Below are 7,989 nucleotides of genomic sequence, written 5' to 3'. Positions count from 1 at the left end.
TATTACAAAGTTATTTTTTTAAAACTAATTTGCTCAGAGAAAAGTGTTCTTTAAGTTCTTTGTGTTTTTAGTTTATCATTAACTAATATCATTAATAGCTTAAAGAACACTCAGGGATGGCACTAGGATATTTTACGTCCTCGTGCCATCCCCACTACCACCCTCCCCCACCCCCTTGCCCATTTATTACTACTCCGCAAATTTTTACAAGTGTAATTTAGAAAAACATTATTTTAATTTGAAAGTGCGAAAACATAAATATCAATTTTATTTAAAATGGCATAAATATTAAAAAATGGTAGACATTTAAGTATTTAATATTTATCTTTGACGGTTTAAGGTTTCAGCTACTCACCTTTTATTTACATGATTATAAATATTAGAGACGGGAAAAAGTGGGATTTTATGTAATTGAAAGAATATAGGTAGCAATTAAAAGAATTAACGCAAACTATTTTTAATATTTAATCGTTCCAAAATAGAAATAATAAACCTAGCTTATTACAAGCAATAATAATGAGTAATAATCTAGAATTAAGAGTAAAAATTGAAAACATGGAATATAATATGGTTACAAAGAATAAAAAAACTTGTTACTAATTTGACGGTTAAATTATTAGAGAATTTGAATTTCAGAAACTAAAAGGTTCATTTATATTTTGAAAATATGTAATAATAAAAAAAATATAATAATGAAAAAAATGTAATAATAAAAAAGAAATATGTAATAATATAAAAGCATATTTAAATAATAAAAAAGGACGAAAAATAATTAAAATTTAATTTTTCTGGCCTTTTTTGTTGCAAATGTTTTTACAATTTCTTTCAAATTTAATACTGATGAGTTTTCGTGTTCTATCGAAATTATTGATAATCCCACCAGTCTTTGTTGTAACATTGTCAACCTCAAATAATTTTTAATTACTTTTAATTTTAAAAAACTTCGCTTACCACTTGCAACGGACACAGGAAGTGTTAATAGTATTCTTAAAGAAATACATATATTTGGTAGTCAATTAAACGTTGTTCAACGATAAAAGTTAGTACTTCATGTGGTGTCGTTTGTTGAGGTAGTCAACAAACGACAGAAAGTACATCAATTTCATTACAAAGATCCGCTGCACTAATATCTTTTTGAGAACCATGAGTTTAATTTTTATCTAGATTTCTATAATTCTTCAAAATATCCGCTAAAGATTTCGTATTCATAGAATAAAATATAATGAAGGAAACCAGATATATTATTATATTGTTGCAGTTATTCAAACCTTTTTACAATAGACTGTGTAGCAGTGTCTAAAATTTTAAGATAAAATTCAACTTAAAATTTTTCTTATATATCTTGACATGCTTTATCTTGTGTTTTATAATCGAACTGTCGCTTTTTTCTCCTTCTCCTAACTTGATCTTCTTCAAAAGTTGTTACTGTTTCCACTTCTTTTGCAATTTCAGCAGCATCAATAATAATTCTTGGAAAGCCTTCATCATTTCTCATTTTTACAAAGTTTGTTTTTAGTAATATTTAATTGTTGTGTAGCTGCATTCAAATCAACATTCTTATTTTGTAATATTTTATTAGAAAAATCAACTTCAAAAAGAATGTCGTACCATGAAGCAAGGGCTACCATGAATTTGAATTTGCAAATAGAATCTGCAAACCCTTTAGACTCATTTCGGGAAGAATTTCCTACTGATGTAGTTTATAATCTTGGATCCTCAAGTATTTGCATTAAAGCATTGTGAATTTTTCCGAAATTGTATCGTAATGGTTTTTAATCATTTAATGCGGCTTTCCCCTCTTGCATCACTTAATGGCTTGACAGTAAAATCTGGAAATAAGCTACGAAAAACTCGCCAACGAAAAGGTGATCCCGAAAAATAATTATAAATCCGTTGCACCACACCAAAAAAAGCTTACTGCATCTAAGCTACACTTGCATGCATAATTCACAACTAAATTAGTGAATGTGCGCTCCATGGAATAAAAAACGCCCGAGGATTTATACCCAAACTTTTCTTTGTACCCCATTTTCCTTACCCTCCGTGTTACTTCCGTTATCGTATCCTTGTCCACGGAGATATTCAATTAGTAAATTAAAATTTTCCAATTGCTCAATTAATCTTTTTGCCAAAAAAGCACCTGTAGATTTTGCCACAGGTATGAATCCCAAGAAATGTTCTTTAATTTTAACTAAATCCCCATCATGTAATGTTGTTGATTCTAAATCAACAAAATAAATTATTATTGTCATTTGTTCTGTATTGCTATTATCTGGGGTGCAGTTTGAAATCATAGAACAATATTTAGCAAATTTTACTCTAGTCAAGATATTATCTTTTATGCATTTAACAATTTAACTGAATGGTTCAAGTCGAATAAACTATCCTTAAATATAATTAAAACCAAATACACTCTTTTTCATAGACTCCACGAAAAAAAAATTATTTTATTTAAACTTCCCTACCTTTGTATTGATAATTCTATTATAAAAAGAGAGCACTCGTGCGCGTTCTTAGGAGTATTTCTAGACGAAAATCTTTCATGGCGTGAACATATAAGTATAGGGTGTTTCATTAAGACGGACAAAAACTTAATGCAAATTATATTTGAACAATGAATAATTTTTTTCTTCTTCTTCCAGATTCAAAAAATACAGTTTTTGGCAATTAAAATAACGGAAAGATTAACAAACGAACAACGCATTAAAGTTGTTGAAGAGTATTACAAAAATGGTTGTTCAACCACAAATGCATTTAGAGCACTTCGCGATTTCTTTGGTCAACATAATCGACCTACCATCAGTGCAATTGGAAAAATTGTGGCAAAATTTAAAGAAACTGGATCAGTGACAGATGTGAAACCACCAACTCGTACTCGCTTACGCCGTTCAGATGAGAACATTGCTGCAGTACGCGAGAATGTGGCCGAGAATCCAAGCACTTCAATTCTTCATCGCGCACAAGTATTGAACCTCTCAACAACAACATTACATCAAATTTTGACAAAAGATTTTTGTATGCACACTTAAAAAATTCAATTAACTCAAGAACTGAAGCCCGATGACCTTTTGAAGCGCCGTACATTCGTCAATTGGGTACGAGAGCAAAGGCAAGTCGATCCTGCTTTTTCGCAAAAAATCATCTTTAGCGATGAAGCCCAATTTCATCTTTCTCAAAGGTCACGGTATGGTGTGCAATATCTGCTAACGGAATCATTGGGCCATATTTCTTCGAAAATGATGCCGGGAATTCTGTAACTGTGACAGGTGAGCGATACCGTCCCATGATTACCAACTTTTTATGGCCTGCATTGAATGATATGGATTGTGAACATATGTGGTTCTAACATGACGGAGCCACCTATCACAAAGCCAATTCAACAATGGCTTTACTGAATGAGAAGTTCTCTGGTCGCACAATCTCTCAAAACAGTGAAGTGAATTGACCACCAAGATCGTGCGACTTGACGCCTTTAGATTTCTTTCTTTGGGATATCTCAAAAGTAAAGTCCATGCCAACAAGCCAACGACAGTTCAAGAGTTTAAGAATGAGATAATAAGGCATATTCATGACATTAACGACTATCTAGGCAGAAATGTCATTGAAAATTTTGACCACCGGGTGGATGTGTGTCATAAAAGCCGTAGCGGGCATTTGGCCGATATCATATTTCACAAATAATTGCCACGAATCAGACTACATTATCCAAAAAAGAAATCAATAAATTTTCATCAATAACACTGTTTTATTTACTATTAGATTTTGTCCGTCTTAATGGAACACCCTGTATAATAGAAAACAAAATATCAAAAAATATTTGTTTATTATATAAAGCTAAAAGATTTTTAGACCAAAACTGTTTAAAAAATATATTTTACTTTTATTCACGGCTACCTTAATTATGAGAACATTGCTTGGTGCAGCACCAACGCAACCAAGATAAAAAAACTACTCAGTAGAGAAAAACATGCTATACGAATTATTTCAAACAAAAACAGTTTAAAGCCCTCAAAAGGTTTATTTAATACACTAAATATACTCAATGTTTATCAACTAAACATTTATCAGATACTTACTTTTAAGTGCAAAATTGATAATAAAATGACACCTCTAATATTTAATACCTTTTTTAACAAAATAAATCATGTTTACTCTACTAGATTTTCAAATCAAAACTACATTCAACCTATACGGCCACCAAATTCTCTATTGCAAATAGAGAACCCAAATTATGGAATTCTAAATTTAATAACGACATCAAAACTACTGCTTCTTTTCACAAATTTAAAGCAAAACTTAAACAAAAACTTCTTACTATTGACAATGAATTCAGTTATTTCTAAAATATTTTTTTTTAACTTTATTTTTATCTTCTTTTTTATTATTTTCTGATTTTTATTTTTTAATCTTTTTAATTTCCTTATGCGAACAAGCCACCTAATTTGCTTTTTTTTTGTTCTTGTTATTATTAACTTAAACAGTGTAAAAAATAACTCTTAATCCTATAAATAATTGTTGATTTCTTTTTATAACTTTATTTCAAATCAGCTCTTATATTTAATATTGTTTTGTTTTGCTTTTTGTACACCTTGAGGCTATTATTGTCTTTTATTAAACTGTGTCATTTTTTTTTGTTTTTTTGTTTTTTGGCTTTTGTTAATTAAATAAAAATATATTTCAATTAACTTTTTCACGGTATAATAAAATATTTATCGTATAAAACTACTGCTTTATAATGTAAAAATACAATGATAACTACGGGGCTTAGTGATAAGACTATTTTTGTCTTCTTTTTGCCCCGGCCATGTAAATATTTATTTATACATTTTGGTATTGTAGCATTATTTAAACGGCGAAATATATACATAAAAAAAAAAAAATTTGCTAATATTTGTATTAATTCGTTTTGAATTTTTTTCCAAGATAATGAGCAGTTTTAATTTCTTAATTTTTAATTTTCAGTACATGTTCATTCACTAATGGGTCAAATAAAGCGAGATACTCAACAAATTTAAAAAAATTACCACTGGCGTTATTGTAAAACTTTTCATTTGTTCCACGAAATGTCAAGTTTTGCGTAGCCAGTACTCTGACTAAGGCAACTAATCTTTCTAAAACTTGTCGCCAAGATTGTTCTTTTTCTTTAATTTTTTGTTGGTTAATATGATCAATGGTTTTTTCTGTAGATAAACGTATAACAAGTTCTTTCCACTTTTGAAAATTAACGAGATGTGAATTACTTTCTTCATGAGAAATGCTCCAAATAATCTTCCAATCGTTTAAACCTGAACTTAAAGCCGGCAAACTACTTTTGGTTTTGCCAAATAATTTACAACATAAACAAAGAACTACATTTTTTGAAACTGAATATATAAGCCAAGAACGAGAGACTTCTTATCCATTTGGTAATGTCCGCTTGTAATAGAGTGATTTTCTTTTTTGAGATCTCGATCTCGTGGAAAGTTATATTTTTCAATTTTTTGCGGTCTATTTTAACAAATTGCCGAAAATAGCCACTAAAATAAGTAAAGTAATTGTCACTAAAATGAATGAAAACTATTATTATAAAGTATATATAATAGCAAATTAAGCACTTAATACAAAAATTTTTAATTTTTTTATTATTTTGTGTTTAGTTGAAGCTCAAATGAAACAGTTCTGCTACTAGTTACCACCGTGTTTACTATTTACGAAATTAAAAACAATCCACTCGCTATATAGCACTCCTTTTTTTAAAACTGAAATGTTTTAAAATAGGCTTAAAAAAGACGGTAGGAGATTATAGAAATATGGGAAGGAGAATGATAGAAAACGCTTGTGGACTTATTAATAGACAGGGAGCCAAAGTTGTTAGCATATTTACCTTTGTTAAAACATTTTGAAACAACTTTGAAATAAAATATTTTGAGTAACTTTTAAAATAATATATTGTACAGATATTTCTTTATTAGGCAATATTTAATCCATCCATAATTCAAAACTTAAGAAAGCAATATTTTAATAGCGACAGGGTCGGACTGGCTTGAAAAACGGCCCAAGAAATTTGATCACGGCGGGCCACATTTTTTTCAAAATCTAAGCTATATATTTTTTTTACAGCGTTTCCTACTAACTAACTAACTAACTAACTAACCTTATATAAATATTCCCTAATTATACCATAGTGCTTTAGTTTATCAAACAGGATGCAATGGTCAACTGTGTCAAAAGCTTTTGATAAGTCAATAAAGACTCCTAGAGTAAATTTGTTTTGTTTAAAACCATCAGTTATTTGATTAACTAATTCAATGATTGCATGCTCTGTTGAGAGGTTTTTTTGAAATCCTAATCCTGGTTTGGGCAAAATAGTTTGTTTTTAGTGAAGTGATTATAGGTTCTATTATAAGTTACACGTTCAAAAAGTTTTGAAAATACAGAATTATAATTATATAATATATAATAATAATATATAAGGTAAGTATGGGTATTAAGGCCCGCATAAAAAAATGAAAATGTAAAGGAATGCTGATTTTTTTTTGCTGCCAGTGATAAAACCAGATAACTCTAATATTTTAGTTTCGAAAAAAAGTTTCACAATTTATTTTTTCCCTAAGTTTGGATTAGTGGGCCTTATTACCCACCGGGCCTTAATACCCACACTTACCTTATTATATTATAAATCTGATTGTGACTATATCGAAAAAATCCAGCACAAAGCTACTAAACTAGTATCATCAATCAGAAATCTTTCCTATACAAAAAGACTTGAAAAATTAAACCTAACTACTCTAGTGGAAAGGAGACAAAGAGGAGATCTAATACAAATGTATAAAATTATGAATAATATTGACATATTAGAAAAATGCAATCGTTTTCCAATATTTAATAATCATACGAGAGGTCACTGCTTTAAATATTTCAAGGAAATGACAAAACATAAGCACAGAGAAAACTTCTTTTTTAATCGAGTAGCGAATGTATGGAACTCTCTGCCAGAAGAAATTGTTAAATCGCCTTCAGTCAATAGCTTTAAAGCAGCAATTGATTGCTGGATTAGCAGCAATCGATCAATTCGGCTGTCAAAGTGTGCCTGATAACACACTCACTGGCTCTGCCAGTTACAGCGTTTCCTACTAACTAACTAACTAACTAACTAACTAACCTTATATAAATATAAATATAATATATAATAATAATAATAATAATAATAATAATAATAATAATAAATAATAATAATATTATTGGTTATGTCTAAATGTTCATTGCATTTAAAAAATAGGAATTACTAATGCTAATTTAGGTACATCAGGGAAAATCCCCAGTGTTATTAAGAGCTTAAGTATATGGATCAGAGGTCTGCTTAGACTGATTTTATTGAAGATAACTAAATCGCTAGTTATTTCATCAAACCCTGGTGCTTTCGTTTTTTAAAAGAGAAAAAAGCTTCTTCGAATTCTTTATAGTTGAATTCATTATCATACATGATAGCGTTATTTGCGTTTTTTAGGTAGTTTTTAAATGAATCAGATGTTGGACTTATTTTATTAGCGAGATTAGAATCAATATTTATAAAATATTCGTTAAATTCTTCCGAGATTTTTTTTTTACAGAATATGTCAGTGTTGTTAGTATTAATTCTTTTTGGTAAAGAAGTTGAATTTATTTTTTTCCTTCCCATTATCTCATTAATGATGGACCACGTTTTCTTATTAACAGATTTGCATTTAATGATTTGACTACTGTAGTATTTAATTTTAACCTTTTTGATAAAATTTTGATTTTGGTAAAAATATTTATAATTTTTGTAGATTATCTCATTTTCAGTGTTTTTATTTTTTTTTAATTTATTATAGAGTTTTTGCTTCTTTTTTGAGCATTTTATGAGCGATTTATCCATCCACGGTTGGCAACTACTTTTGTCTTAATTTGTATGTTCTCTTAAGGACAGGTTTCATTAAAGCAATTTAGGAATATATCTAAAAAATTATTAAAAGCTTCGTTAGTGTCATG

This window comes from Hydra vulgaris, chromosome 09, assembly GCF_038396675.1.
Source record: "Hydra vulgaris chromosome 09, alternate assembly HydraT2T_AEP".
NCBI classification, from domain to species: Eukaryota; Metazoa; Cnidaria; class Hydrozoa; order Anthoathecata; family Hydridae; genus Hydra; species Hydra vulgaris.
This window is presented reverse-complemented; position numbering follows the sequence as displayed.